The sequence below is a fragment of the Zea mays genome, chromosome 3 (genome assembly GCF_902167145.1).
Source record: "Zea mays cultivar B73 chromosome 3, Zm-B73-REFERENCE-NAM-5.0, whole genome shotgun sequence".
Taxonomy (NCBI): Eukaryota; Viridiplantae; Streptophyta; class Magnoliopsida; order Poales; family Poaceae; genus Zea; species Zea mays.
The window spans coordinates 146,656,880-146,670,209 of record NC_050098.1 but is presented as its reverse complement, the minus strand read 5'-3'; positions in this window follow the sequence as shown (position 1 = coordinate 146,670,209).

Sequence of the window (13,330 nt, the reverse complement as noted above, 5' to 3'; positions counted from 1 at the left end):
CCCTTTTTTCGGCCCGTTTTTTCGTGCTAAACGGGCCGGTCCGACCCGTTTAGGCCCGCTGCGTGCCGGGCTCGAACAAGAAATTGAGCCCGCGTGCCTAGACAGCACGACCCGTTTTTCTAACCGTGCCTGGCGGACCGGGCCCAAAACGGGCCGGGCTTCACCGGGTCCGGCCCGGGCCGGGCGGTCCATTTGGACATCTCTAATACACACTAGCATATCTATCATATTTAATTAATATAACATGCGAGTGAAGGATCATAGATTGTTACACTAAACGTGCGGCGTAGGGAAAGAAGAACGTGACTATATAGCGTGGAAGTATACATACATGCTGATATTTGCAGCAACAACATGTTCATTCGTTCTCTTCAAGTTTATCGCTGATGAACATTACAACAATGTCTCTATGGTATTCACACATGCGAAGATGAAATGCCACCGTGCATGTAGTGAGAGAAACAATGGTGTCTTCTTGAGGGCCTACAACCCTAGAAAGAGGCAGCGGGATGGCTAAAATGAATTTGGCTCTTTTTACACATTAGTCCCTTCGTGTGTGTGTATATAGCTCTCTGCTAATTATCTTTTACCCTAGAACTATCAATATTCTTACATATTATGGTTGCCCTTAAGGCATATATTAATCTCAGTCATTTGTCGTTGGCTTTCATTTTATATATATCCATCTTGATAAGATGTCAACTATATATACTATATCTTTGGGCACTTATTTAACTTATCGACTAGTTGTACGTTCCCAGTTCAACTTCAGTACAACGCACCAGTACGTAAATCAACCTGATATGAGTGGGTTTTTATAGTTCTGTTTTGCTGACGGATTCTTATATATCCAGAGCAAGCTAGCTGACCACGTAAATCATCTGATCACCATATAATATAATACGACATCGTTGATTATATATATAAGGATATTGGGAGCCCGCCCTCCTCCCCCATACGTCCTATTCTTTGCATGCATCCTATTCCTGCATGCGCGTAGTTTGTTTTCATTTGCATTGCACGATAAATTAAAAAGTGTATCCGTTAACTCCTGTATGTATGGAAACAAAAAAATCTAATTTAAATGGTTTATTACGCTATAAATATAGAATCTTTATAACAGGCATGTAGCTAGGTTCGTTAGAAACATTTTATGATATATAGTAATATTAATTATGCTACACGGTGTAGTTATTTATGCAGTACAGTACTGTCGGCGTTTCGACCCCGGAGGGTCCCTGGACCGACGAGTAAATTGTCGCTGCGTGTCCCAGCCCAGATGGGTCGGCGCGAGACGGAACACAAGGGGGGACAATAAGGGGGAACCGCGGCTCGTGTTGTCTTGCGTCCAGGGCGGATGCGCTTGCAGTACAGGGTTACAAGCGTTCGCGAGGGAGAGAGTGAGAGCCTATCCGTCAGCCCGTTCTCCCGCGCCGCCACCTTCTCGTACGAGGGCCCTGGACCTTCCTTTTATAGTCGTAAGGAGAGGACCCAGGTGTACAATGTGGGGTGTAGCAGTGTGCTAACGTGTCTAGCAGAGAAGAGCCAGAGCCCTATGTACATGCCTACGTGGCTGTCGGAGAGGTGTTGGAGCCCTGTTCATGTGATGTCGTGGCCGTCGGAGGAGCGCTCAAACCCTGTAGAAGCACAGCTGTCGGGGCTGTCGGGTCCTTACTGACGTCTCCTTGCTTCCGTAGGGGGCTGAGAACCGCCGTCGTCATGGAGCACGTGGGGTGCCATCATTACTTGTTTTACCGGGACGAGCCAGATGGGACGCCGGTCTTGTTCCCCGTAGCCTGAGCTAGCTAGGGGTAGGGTAATGATGTACCCCCCTGCGACGTGGTCGGTCCGAGCTCAAGGTCGGGGTGGCGACTCCTCCGAGGTCGAGGTGGAGTCCGAGCCCTGGGGTCGGGCGAGGCGGAGACCGTCGTCCGAGGTCGAGGTTGAGTCCGAGCCCTGGGGTCGGGCGAGGCGGAGACCGTCGTCTGAGGTCGAGGTTGAGTCCGAGCCCTGGGGTCGGGCGAGGCGGAGACCGTCTTCTGAGGTCGAGGTGGAGTCCGAGCCCTGGGGTCGGGCGAGGCGGAGATCGTCGTCCGAGGTCGAGGTTGAGTCCGAGCCCTAGGGTCGGGCGAGGCGGAGACCGTCGTCAGAGGTCGAGGTTGAGTCCGAGCCCTGGGGTCGGGCGAGGCGGAGACCGTCTTCCGAGGTCGAGGTGGAGTCCGAGCCCTGGGGTCGGGCGAGGCGGAGCTTCCTATGGCACCTGAGGTTGGACTTGGCGGCTGTCAACCTCACCCTGGCGGGTGGCACAACAGTCGGAGCAGCGCAGGCGGCGCTGTTTTCCTGTCAGGTCCGCCAGTGGAGGGGCGAAGTGACTGCGGTCACTTCGGCCTTGTCGATTGAGGAGCGCGCGTCAGGATAAGGTGTTAGGAGATCCTTGCATTGAATGCTCCTGCGATCCGGTCGGCTGGCGAGGCGATCTGGCCAAGGTTGCTTCTCCGCGAAGCCTGCCCGAGCTGGGCCTCGTGCAAGTCGAAGGTGCGCCCGTTGCTTGAGGAGACCCTCGGGCGAGACGTGAATCCACCTGGGTCTGCTGTTCTTGCCCGTGGCTGGGCTCGGACGAGGCGAGATCGTGTCCCTTGAGTGGGCGGAGCTTTGACCTGTATTGCGCCCATCAGGCCTTTGGAGCTTTGTGCTGATGGTGGTTACCAGCCGAGTTTAGGAGTCTTGGGGGTACCCCTAATTATGGTCCCCGACAGTAGCCCCCGAGCCTCAAAGGGAGTGTTGATACTCGCTTGGAGGCTTTGTCGCACTTTTTTGCAAGGGGACCGGCCTTTCTCGGTTACACTTTGCTCCGGTGGGTGCGCGCGAGCGCACCCACCGGGTGTAGCCCCCGAGGCCACGGAGGAGTGGTTTGACTCCTCCGAGGTCTTAGTGCCTTTCGTGACGCCTAGGCCGGTCTGATTGTTCCCTCATGCGAACTGGTCATAGCCCGGGTGCATAGTCAGGTTCTGAGTTCTCGGGCTGGTATGTTGACGCTGTCAACGGTTTGGCCGGAGCCGGGTTTGCGAGAGCAGCCCCGAGCCTCTGCATAGAGCGAGAGGACGGTCAAGGTCTGACTCGGCTTTTATCATACGCCCCTTCGTCGCCTTTCCGCAAGGAGGAGGGGGGGAAAGCGCCATGTTGCCCTCGGAGGGCGCCGGACATGGTGTCTCCAATGAGTTGCTAACGGGTGATCCGAGTGGACGCCCGTGCCCCGTTCGATAAGGGTCGGCTAGTGGCCCAGAGGCACGCTCCAAAAGTACCTGCAGGTGATTTGCCGGACCCTGTCCCATTTGATAGGGTCCGAGGGCTCGATGCCTCCCTCTGATGGGATTCCGTTACAGAATCGCTCTTGCTGGTCTCGAAAATGTCCTAGGGTACCTCAGGAGCGTAGCCCGAGCCTCGGCCATGTATCGGACGTACCCAGAGTCATCCCTCGCTCTGCGTGTTCTGAGGCGACTGTCGAACCCTTCGGGGGGCTAGCCTTCGAACCCCTGATCAGTAGTGGGCGCGGAGCCCGAGTGGCCTGAGGCGGCTATTGAACCCTTCCGAGGGGCCAGCCTTCGAACCTCTGACCAGTAGGAGGGCTCGGAGCCCGAGTGCTCTGAGGCGGCTATCGAACCCTTCTGAGGGGCCAGCCTTCGAACCCCTGATCAGTAGGAGGGCTCGAGGCCCGCTTCCTTCGCGGAGAAGGATCCCTTTCGGAGTATCCCCTTTCCCGATCCCTGTAGCAAGAGAGAGAAAGGGGAAGAGGAAAAGGATACGAAATCGAACGACATGGCGCACCTTTTTTGACGCGGTCATTATGGCGGAGGTGAAGTGTCGCCCGCTTCGCCTGCCAAAGGTGTCGTCTGCCCTGCCGCGGAGTTAATGCGACGGGACGAGTGGTTCGCGGGGCAGATGTTGCGCGAGCCGTTCGAGGAACAGAACACGGGCGCGTCGTCTTCACGCCGTGGGAGAGGGCTCTCCTGCTGCTCCAGGAGGGGACGTGAGCAAGCTGGGCTGCGGCCTCTGCCCCGCCCTCAGCTTCAAGGATCTTCATCATCCTTGCTGGGGCGGAGGGCGAGCTGAGCCGGAGCCCTACCTCCCGTACGGGTCGGTGGGCCACCTTCTCCTTCAGCAATCAGGGGAGAAGGCGCTCACCGGCCTAGCGGAGGGGACGGACTTTGACAACGCGGGGCCGATCGGCCACAAGCGTCGTCAGCTCCAGCACGCCTGGTTCGCTGGCTCAGCTGGCTCTGGCACAGCTTCTGGTGCCACCTCCCACCGCTGGGCGGAGCGTGGCTATCTGCCTGCCGTACGGGCGGCTGTTGCGCCGCGCGCACCAGGGACCGCCCAAGACGTCGCGCGCTGCTAGGGCGGCGTTCGTGTTCTTGGGTTGTCCTGCCCTTGCTCCGACACGACGCCTCCGCGTTGAGGTCGGTGCTTGCCCGTCCGAGAGGACCTGAGTGGGGATCTGCCGGTGAGCAGGTGGCTGCCGTCGTCGGTGCCGAGGTGGTGGCAGCTGGAGAAGTCCTCATCGCCGACGAGATCGTCGGCGCCATCTGCGCTCCGGGCCTCCGGCTCTTTGGCTTTGATAGCTTGTCCTCGCCCCTCGAGTGGGGACGTGGGCGAGAACCTTGTCGCAGCAGCGTCTGCCCTGAGGTCATCGCTGCTGCTGTTTGGCCGCCCGGAGCGGAGGTCATTGTCGCTGCTGCCGGAGTGGGCGGCGGCGAGCCACTTGGAATTTTGTCGTCCCGCAGGCCCTCCAATGTGGGGGGTTGTTCGTACCTGCGGGAGTGGAACCGGAGTTCCGTTTGTAATGGCACCTTGAGTGCCGGTGTATGTTCATTGCGGCTGTCGGGGCCTGAACATCTAGGTATTTTGGGTTTAATACCGTGTTTCTTCCTCATTTCGAGCACTAGATCTCGCCTGTCGGCTAGCTGAACCGCTTAACCAAGTGTGAGTTGCCTTGCGCGGAAGGTGACGAGTGAGGTATCCGTATCCCAGAGGCGTAGGAGTCCCTCGGCTCGGTCGGCCTTGCCACTCAAGGCTTCTCTTGCTCAGTTAAAGAGAACCCTCGGCCGCTCTGCGATGAGCCGAAGCCGGAGGCAGCGGCGTGAGCGTGGACAGAGGCGGAGTTGGCTCGAAAAGAAGCTTCGTTGGCTGGAGCCTGGCCGGGTCGTCCACTAGCGGAACCAACCCTAGAGTCGGGCTGCTGAGGCCATGAGCCGGGCTAGCGTCCTTGAGGGACAGCTGGCTGAGGCTACGAAGCGGCCGGTCCAGCCGTCTACTCGGGCCAGGTTCCTGGAGGAGACCCTGGTGGCGATGGCTCAGGCGCAGTTTTGACATCTTCCTTCGAGGTGGAGATCCTCCGACCGTGTTGCTGTCCGAGGCCGGGTCAGATTCCGCCGAAGGTGGAGTCGATGCCGAGGGTGCTGCTGCTCCCCCTTACTGATGTCTGAACCTGAAGGAACAGTTTGTCTGTAGTGCGCGTATGTTTTTTGCGGCCGCCGAGGCCCAAACATATCATCGTCGTGTTGTAAAGCTGCGTTTCTTTTCCCCTTGTTTTGAGTATCAAGACTTGTTTGTTGGTAGCAGAATCGCTCATCGAGCGAGAGTTACTTATCGCGGAAGGTGATGAGTGAGGTATCCTTATCTCGGAGGCATAGGAGTCCCTCGGCTCGGTCGGCCTTCGCCGCTTACGTGTACTCTTGCCCGTCCGTGGGATTCTGTTATCGATATAGTCGAGAAGGCACGAAAAATCATTTCGACAGAAAAGTTTTCGAGCGTTAAGACTTGTTTGGTCAGCGGAATCGCTTATCCGAGCGTGAGTTACTTATCGCAGAAGGTGATGAGTGAGGTATCCATATCCCGGAGGCGTAGGAGTCCCTCGGCTCGGTCGGCCTTGCCGCTTACGTGTACTCTGTCGTTTTCAGGATCCCACTATCGAAGTAGTCGAAAAGCGTGAAAGACGTTCTGACAGAAAGACTTTTTCCGAGGAAAATTTTGACGCAGAGGGGGTTCCCCCCTTCTAGCCCCCGAGGGAGGGTCGGGCTTTGCCGAGGCAAGGCTGACCCTTCCTTGATGGTTAGACTTTATTTGTGTATGTAAAGAGAACGAGGTATATGAACGACTTGAAAACATCTTAAGGGTAGAAGCGACGTAGCTGTCAGATGTTCCAAGCGTTGTTGTAGACCTCGCCTTGACTGTTGGCCAGCTTGTATGTTCCGAGCTTCAAAATCTCGACGATGATGAACGACCCTTCCCAGGGAGGTGTGAGCTTGTGGCGCCCTCGAGCGTCTTGTCGTAGCTGAAGCACCAAGTCGCCCACCTGGAGGTCTCGGGACCGAACCCCTCGGGCGTGGTAGCGTCGCAGGGACTGCTGATACCGCGCCGAGTGTAGTAAGGCCATGTCCCGAGACTCCTCCAGCTGGTCCAGTGAGTCTTCTCGGCTGGTCTGGTTGCTTCGGTCGTCGTACGCCCTCGTCCTCGGGGAACCGTATTCTAAGTCTGTGGGCAAGACTGCTTCGGCCACATAGACTAGAAAAAACGGCGTGAAGCCCGTGGCTCGGCTTGGCGTCGTCCTTAGACTCCAGACCACCGAGGTGAGTTTCTTCATCCATTGCCTGCCGAACTTGTTGAGGTCGTTGTAGATCCTCGGCTTGAGTCCCTGTAGAATCATGCCGTTGGCACGCTCTACCTGCACATTCGTCATGGGGTGAGCCACGGCGGCCCAGTCCACCCGGATGTGGTGGTCCTCGCAGAAGTCCAGGAACTTCCTGCCAGTGAACTGGGTGCCGTTGTCGGTGATGATGGAGTTCGGGACCCCAAAGCGATGGATGATGTTGGTGAAGAACGCCACCGCTTGTTCGGACCTGATGCTATTTAGGGGTCGGACCTCAATCCACTTGGAGAATTTGTCGATAGCGACCAGCAGGTGCGTGAAGCCCCCGGGTGCCTTCTGCAAGGGACCAACGAGGTCCAGGCCCCACACAGCAAACGGCCAGGTGATGGGTATCGTTTGAAAGGCCTGAGCGGGCAGGTGCGTCTGCCTTGCGTAGAATTGACACCCTTGGCAGGTGCGTACAATTCTAGTGGCGTCGGCCACCGCGGTTGGCCAGTAGAAACCTTGTCGGAAGGTGTTTCCAACGAGGGCTCGAGGTGTCGTGTGATGGCCGCAAGCCCCCGAGTGTATTTCTTGCAATAGCTCCTGACCTTCGGCGATGGATATGCATCGTTGGAGGATGCCTGAGGGGCTGTGGTGGTAGAGCTCCTTTCCGTCACCCAGCAAGACGAATGACTTGGCGCGCCGCGCCAGTCGCCGAGCTTCGGTTCTATCGAGGGGTAGCTCTCCTTGATGGATATATTGCAGGTACGGGGTCTGCCAGTTTCGGTTAGGCAGGACCCCATTCCGCTCTTCCTCGACGCGTAAAGCCTCACCCTCGGGGGCCGAGGGTGCCTCGGGCTGAGCCAAGGGTGCCTCGGGCAGAGCTGAGGCCTTCTCGGGCTCGGGCGTGTCGTCGGTCTTGACGGAGGGTTGGTGTAGGTCTCGGGAGAAGATGTCCGGGGGAACCGTTGTCCGCCCCAAGGCTATTTTAGCCAGCTCGTCCGCAGTCTCGTTGTATCGTCGGGCGACGTGGTTGAGCTCGAGCCCGTAGAACTTGTCTTCCAGGCATCGAACCTCGTCGCAGTAGGCTTCCATCTTTGGGTCGCGGCAATGGGAGTTCTTCATGACTTGGTCGATGACAAGCTGCGAGTCGCCACGAGCGTTGAGGCGCCGAACCCCTAGCTCGATGGCGATGCGCAACCCGTTAACGAGAGCCTCGTACTCGGCCACGTTGTTGGACGCTGGGAAATGGAGGCGCAGCACGTAGCGGAGGTGCTTCCCGAGGGGTGAGATGAAGAGCAGGCCCGCGCCCGCTCCTGTTTTCATCAGCGACCCGTCGAAAAACATGGTCCAGAGTTCCGGTTGGATTGGAGCTGCTGGAAGCTGGGTGTCGACCCATTCAGCCACAAAGTCTGCCAAGACTTAGGACTTGATGGCCTTCCGAGGAGCGAACGAGATTGTCTCGCCCATGATCTCCACCGCCCACTTTGCAATCCTACCCGAGGCCTCTCGGCACTGGATGATCTCCCCCAGGGGGAAGGATGACACCACAGTCACCGGATGAGACTCGAAGTAGTGTCTCAACTTTCGCCGCGTCAGAATCACCGCGTACAGTAGCTTCTGAATCTGCGGGTAGCGGATTTTGGTCTCGGACAGTACCTCACTGATGAAGTAGACCAGCCTCTGGACGAGCAATGCATGCCCTTCTTCTCGTCTCTTGACTGCGATCGCGGCGCTGACCACCTGAGTGGTTGTGGCTACGTAGATCAAGAGGGCTTCTCCCGCAGCGGGGGCACCAAGATGGGCGCGCTTGTAAGGAGCGCCTTTAAGTTCCCGAGGGCTTCCTTGGCCTCAGAGCCGTAAGGCATCCCATGACCCTCTGTACTCCTTTCAAGTCCTTGATGGGCCCCATGTTGGTGATGGCCGTGATTTTCTCCGGGTTGGCCTCGATGCCCCGCTCGGAGACGATGAACCCCATGAGCATGCCTCGGGGGACTCCGAAGACACACTTCTCAGGATTAAGTTTTACGCCTTTCGCCTTGAGACACTTGAATGTCGTTTCAAGGTCTGTGAGGAGGTCGGAGGCTTTCCTTGTCTTGACTACGATGTCATCGACGTAAGCCTCGACCGTTCGACCAATGTGCTCTCCGAACACGTGGTTCATGCACCTTTGGTATGTCGCGCCTGCATTCCTCAGACCAAATGGCATAGTGATGTAGCAGTACATGCCAAAAGGCGTGATGAAAGAAGTCGCGAGCTGGTCGGACTCTTTCATCCTGATTTGGTGATACCCTGAGTAGGCATCGAGGAACGACAGGGTTTCGCACCCAGCAATGGAATCCACGATTTGATCGATGCGAGGCAGAGGGTAGGGAACTTTCGGACATGCTTTGTTTAGACCAGTGTAGTCTACACACATCCGCCATTTCCCACCTTTCTTTTTCACAAGCACAGGGTTGGCTAGCCATTCGGGATGGAATACCTCTTTGACGAACCCTACAACCATCAGCTTGTGGATCTCCTCGCCTATGGCTCTGCGCTTTTCTTCATCGAATCGGCGCAGAGGCTGCTTCACGGGTCGGGCTCCAACTCAGATATCCAGCGAGTGCTCGACGACATCCCTCGGTATGCCAGGCATGTCCGAGGGACTCCACGCAAAAACCTCGGCGTTCGCGCGGAGAAAGTCGACGAGCACTGCTTCCTATTTGGGGTCGAGCTCGGAGCCGATCCGGACTTGCTTGGAGGCGTCGTTGCTGGGGTCGAGAGGGACGGACTTAACCGCCTCTGCTGGCTCGAAGTTGCTGGCGTGGCGCTTCGCATCTGACACCTCCTTGGAGAGGCTCTCCAGGTCGGCGATGAGGGCCTCGGATTCGGCGAGGACCTCGGCGTATTCCATGCACTCCACGTCGCATTCGTACGCGTGTCGGTATGTGGAGCCGATGGTGATGGCCCCGTTGGGGCCTGGCATCTTGAGCTTGAGGTAGGTGTAGTTGGGGACGGCCATGAACTTGGCGTAGCATGGTCTCCCCAGCACCACGTGGTAGGTTCCTCGAAACCCGACCACCTCGAACGTGAGGGTTTCCTTTCGGAAGTTGGAGGGAGTCCCGAAGCAGACGGGCAGATCGAGTTGCCCAATGGGTTGGACGCGCTTTCCGGGGATGATCCCGTGAAAGGGCGCCGCCCGACCCGGATCGTGGACAGATCGATCTGCAAGAGCCCGAGGGTCTCGGCGTAGATGATATTGAGGCTACTGCCTCCGTCCATGAGGACCTTGGTAAGCCTGACGTTGCCGATGACGGGATCGACAACGAGCGGGTACTTCCCCGGGCTCGGCACGCGGTCGGGGTGGTCGCCTTGGTCGAAGGTGATGGGCTTGTCGGACCAGTCTAGGTAGACTGGCGCCGCCACCTTCACCGAGCAGATCTCCCGGCGCTCTTGCTTACGGTGCCGAGCCGAGGCGTTTGCCACCTGCCCACCGTAGATCATGAAGCAGTCGTGGACCTCGGGGAACTCCTCTGCCTTGTGGCCCTCCTTCTTGTCGTTGTCGTGGGCTTTGCCACCTTCCGTCGGTGGCCCGGCCTTGTGGAAGTAGCGCCGAGGCATGACACACTCCTCAAGGGTGTGCTTGACGGGACCCTAATGATAGGGACACGACTCCTTGAGCATCTTGTCGAACAGGTTGGCGCCTCTGGAGGCTTCCGAGGGTTCATGTGCTCGGCAGCGGTGACAAGATCTGCGTCGGCGGCGTCGCGTTTCATTTGCAACTTCTTCTTGCCCTTCTTCTTGGTGCCACGCTGAGCGGACGCCTCGGGGACGTCTTCTGGCTGGTGGCCCTGAGGCTGCTTGTCCTTTCGAAAGATGGCCTCGACCGCCTCCTGGCCAGAGGCGAACTTGGTGGCGATATCCATCAGCTCATTCGCCCTGGTGGGAGTCTTGTGACCCAGCTTGCTCACCAGGTTGCGGCAAGTGGTGCCGGCGAGGAACGCGCCGATGACATCTGAGTCGGTGATGTTGGGCAGCTCGGTGCGCTGCTTCAAAAATCGTCGGATGTAGTCCTGCAGGGATTCTCCCGGCTGCTGACGGCAGCTTCGGAGATCCCAGGAGTTCCTAGGGCGCACGTATGTGCCCTGGAAGTTGCCGGCGAAGGCTTTGACTAGGTCGTCCCAGTTGGAGATCTACGCAGGAGGCATATGCTCCAGCCAGGCTCGGGCGGCGTCGGAGAGGAACAGGGGGAGGTTGCGGATGATGAGGTTGTCATCGTCCGTTCCACCCAGCTGGCAGGCCAGCCGGTAGTCCGCGAGCCACAGTTCCGGCCTTGTCTCCCCCGAGTACTTGGTGATGGTAGTCGGGGTTCGGAACCGGGTCGGGAACGGCGCCCGTCGTATGGCCCGGCTGAAAGCCTGCGGACCGGGCGGTTCGGGCGAAGGGCTCTGATCCTCCCCGCTGTCGTAGCGTCCCCCACGCCTGGGGTGGTAGCCTCGGCGCACCTTCTCGTCGAGGTGGGCTCGACGGTTGTGGCAGTGGTGCTCGTTGCCGAGGCGAGCCGGGGCTGCAGGCGCTGTGTCCCGCGTGCGCCCGGTGTGGACCGAGGCTTCCCGCATGAATCGGGAAGTTGCGGCGCGATGCTCCGAGGGGTACCCCTGCCTTTGGGAGGCAGAGCTTTCGGCCCGTCGGACCGCGGCATCCTCCAGGAGATTCTTGAGCTCTCCCTGGATACGTCGCCCCTCAGTGGTGGATGGTTCCGGCATCGCTCGGAGTAGTATTGCCGCTGCAGCCAGGTTCTGGCCGACCCCAGTGGAAGCTGGGGGCAGCCTTGCCCTGGCATCGTCGGCGATGCAGTGCTGGACGTCCTGGGCTAGATGACGCGCTTCTCCGGCCAGAGCTCGGCCTGCCCACTCCTGCCCGATGTTCTGCCGGAGCTGCACAAGTTGTCCTGCTTCCTCGTCGAGCCTGGCCTACATCTCGTGGATTTGCTCGAGCTGTGTGTCCTGACCCCCCGTAGGGACTGGGGCCACAACTAGCTCCCGAAGGATGTCAACGCGAGGCGCAGGCCTAGGGGGATCGCCGTCCTCCGGCATACCAAGATGGTTGCCTTCGTCGTGACCCCCTAGATCGACGTGGAAACATTCGCGACTTGGGCCACAGTCCTCGTCGTCAAGGATGTGGCCATCATCGGAGCAATCGGAGAGGCAGTAGTCACATGCGGCCATGAAGTCTCGCATGGCACTGGGGTTACCGAGCTCGGAGAAATCCCAACCAGAGTCCCAGGTTGACCGCATATGGTACCCCAGAAGGTTTGGGTATGCCTTTATGAAAGCGTCCACCGAAGCGGGGTCGCTTGGTGGGTCGAAGCTGAATCTAAAAGGCACAGGGTGGGAAATGGACGATACCTCTTGATCGACGGATGGTGACGAAGTCGCGTCGGGGACGGACTGCTCCGTTATCTCAGGTACGAGGCTAACGCCCAACAAGTCCTTCGCGAGCGTGCTGGCGTCATCCGCCCGCTTGGGGTTGGCGTGTTGCGGGGAAATGACGCTCGTCTTCGTCTCAGATGTGAGGTCGACGCCCGACGTGTCCCCCGCTGGGGCGCCGGCGTCGTCGACTCGCTCGACAGCCGACGAGGCGCCGCCTCCTGCTTGGCCATGGTTGCCACGCCTCCTCCTCCGTTGGTGGGGAAGGTGACGGGACAGACCCGGACGCTGCTCTTTCACCACGCGGGGAAGACGTTGTCGATTCCGCCGCCGGCGGGCGGACTGAAGGCCGCCATTGTTGTTGTAGCGCGGCGGAGGAAGGAGTACCATGTCGTAGCTGTCGTCGATGGACATGAACTTGAGACTCCCAAAACGGAGCATCGTCCTAGGCTGGAAAGGTTGCTGGAGACTACCCATCTGGAGCTTGTCGGGAAGCTGTTCGTCAACACGCAGCAGGCCCCTACCTGGCGCGCCAACTGTTGGTGTTTCGACCCCGGGGGGTCCCTGAACCGACGAGTAAATTGTCTCTACGTGTCCCAGCCAAGATGGGTCGACGCGAGACGGAACACAAGGGGGAACAATAAGGGGGAACTGCGGCTCGTGTTGTCTTGCGCCCAGGGCGGATGCGCTTGCAGTATGGGGTTACAAGCGTTCGCGAGGGAGAGAGTGAGAGCCTATCCGTCAGCCCGTTCTCCCGCGCCACCACCTTCTCGTACGAGGGCCCTGGACCTTCTTTTTATAGTCGTAAGGAGAGGGCCCAGGTGTACAATGGGGGTGTAGCAGTGTGCTAACGTGTCTAGCAGAGAAGAGCCAGAGCCCTATGTACATTCCTATGTGGCTGTCGGAGAGGTGTTGGAGCCCTGTTCATGTGATGTCGTGGCCGTCGGAGGAGCGCTTAAACCCTGTAGAAGCACAACTGTCGGGGCTGTCGGGTCCTTGCTGACGTCTCCTTGCTTCCGTAGGGGGCTAAGAACCGCCGTCGTCATGGAGCATGCAGGGTGCCATCATTACTTGTTTTACCGGGACGAGCTAGATGGGACGCCGGTCTTGTTCCTCGTGGCCTGAGCTAGCTAGGGGTAGGGTAATGATGTACCCCCCTGCGACGTGGTCGGTCCGAGCTCAAGGTCGGGGTGGCGACTCCTCCGAGGTCGAGGTGGAGTCCGAGCCCTAGGGTCGGGCGAAGCGGAGACCGTCGTCCGAGGTCGAGGTTGAGTCCGAGCCCTAGGGTCGG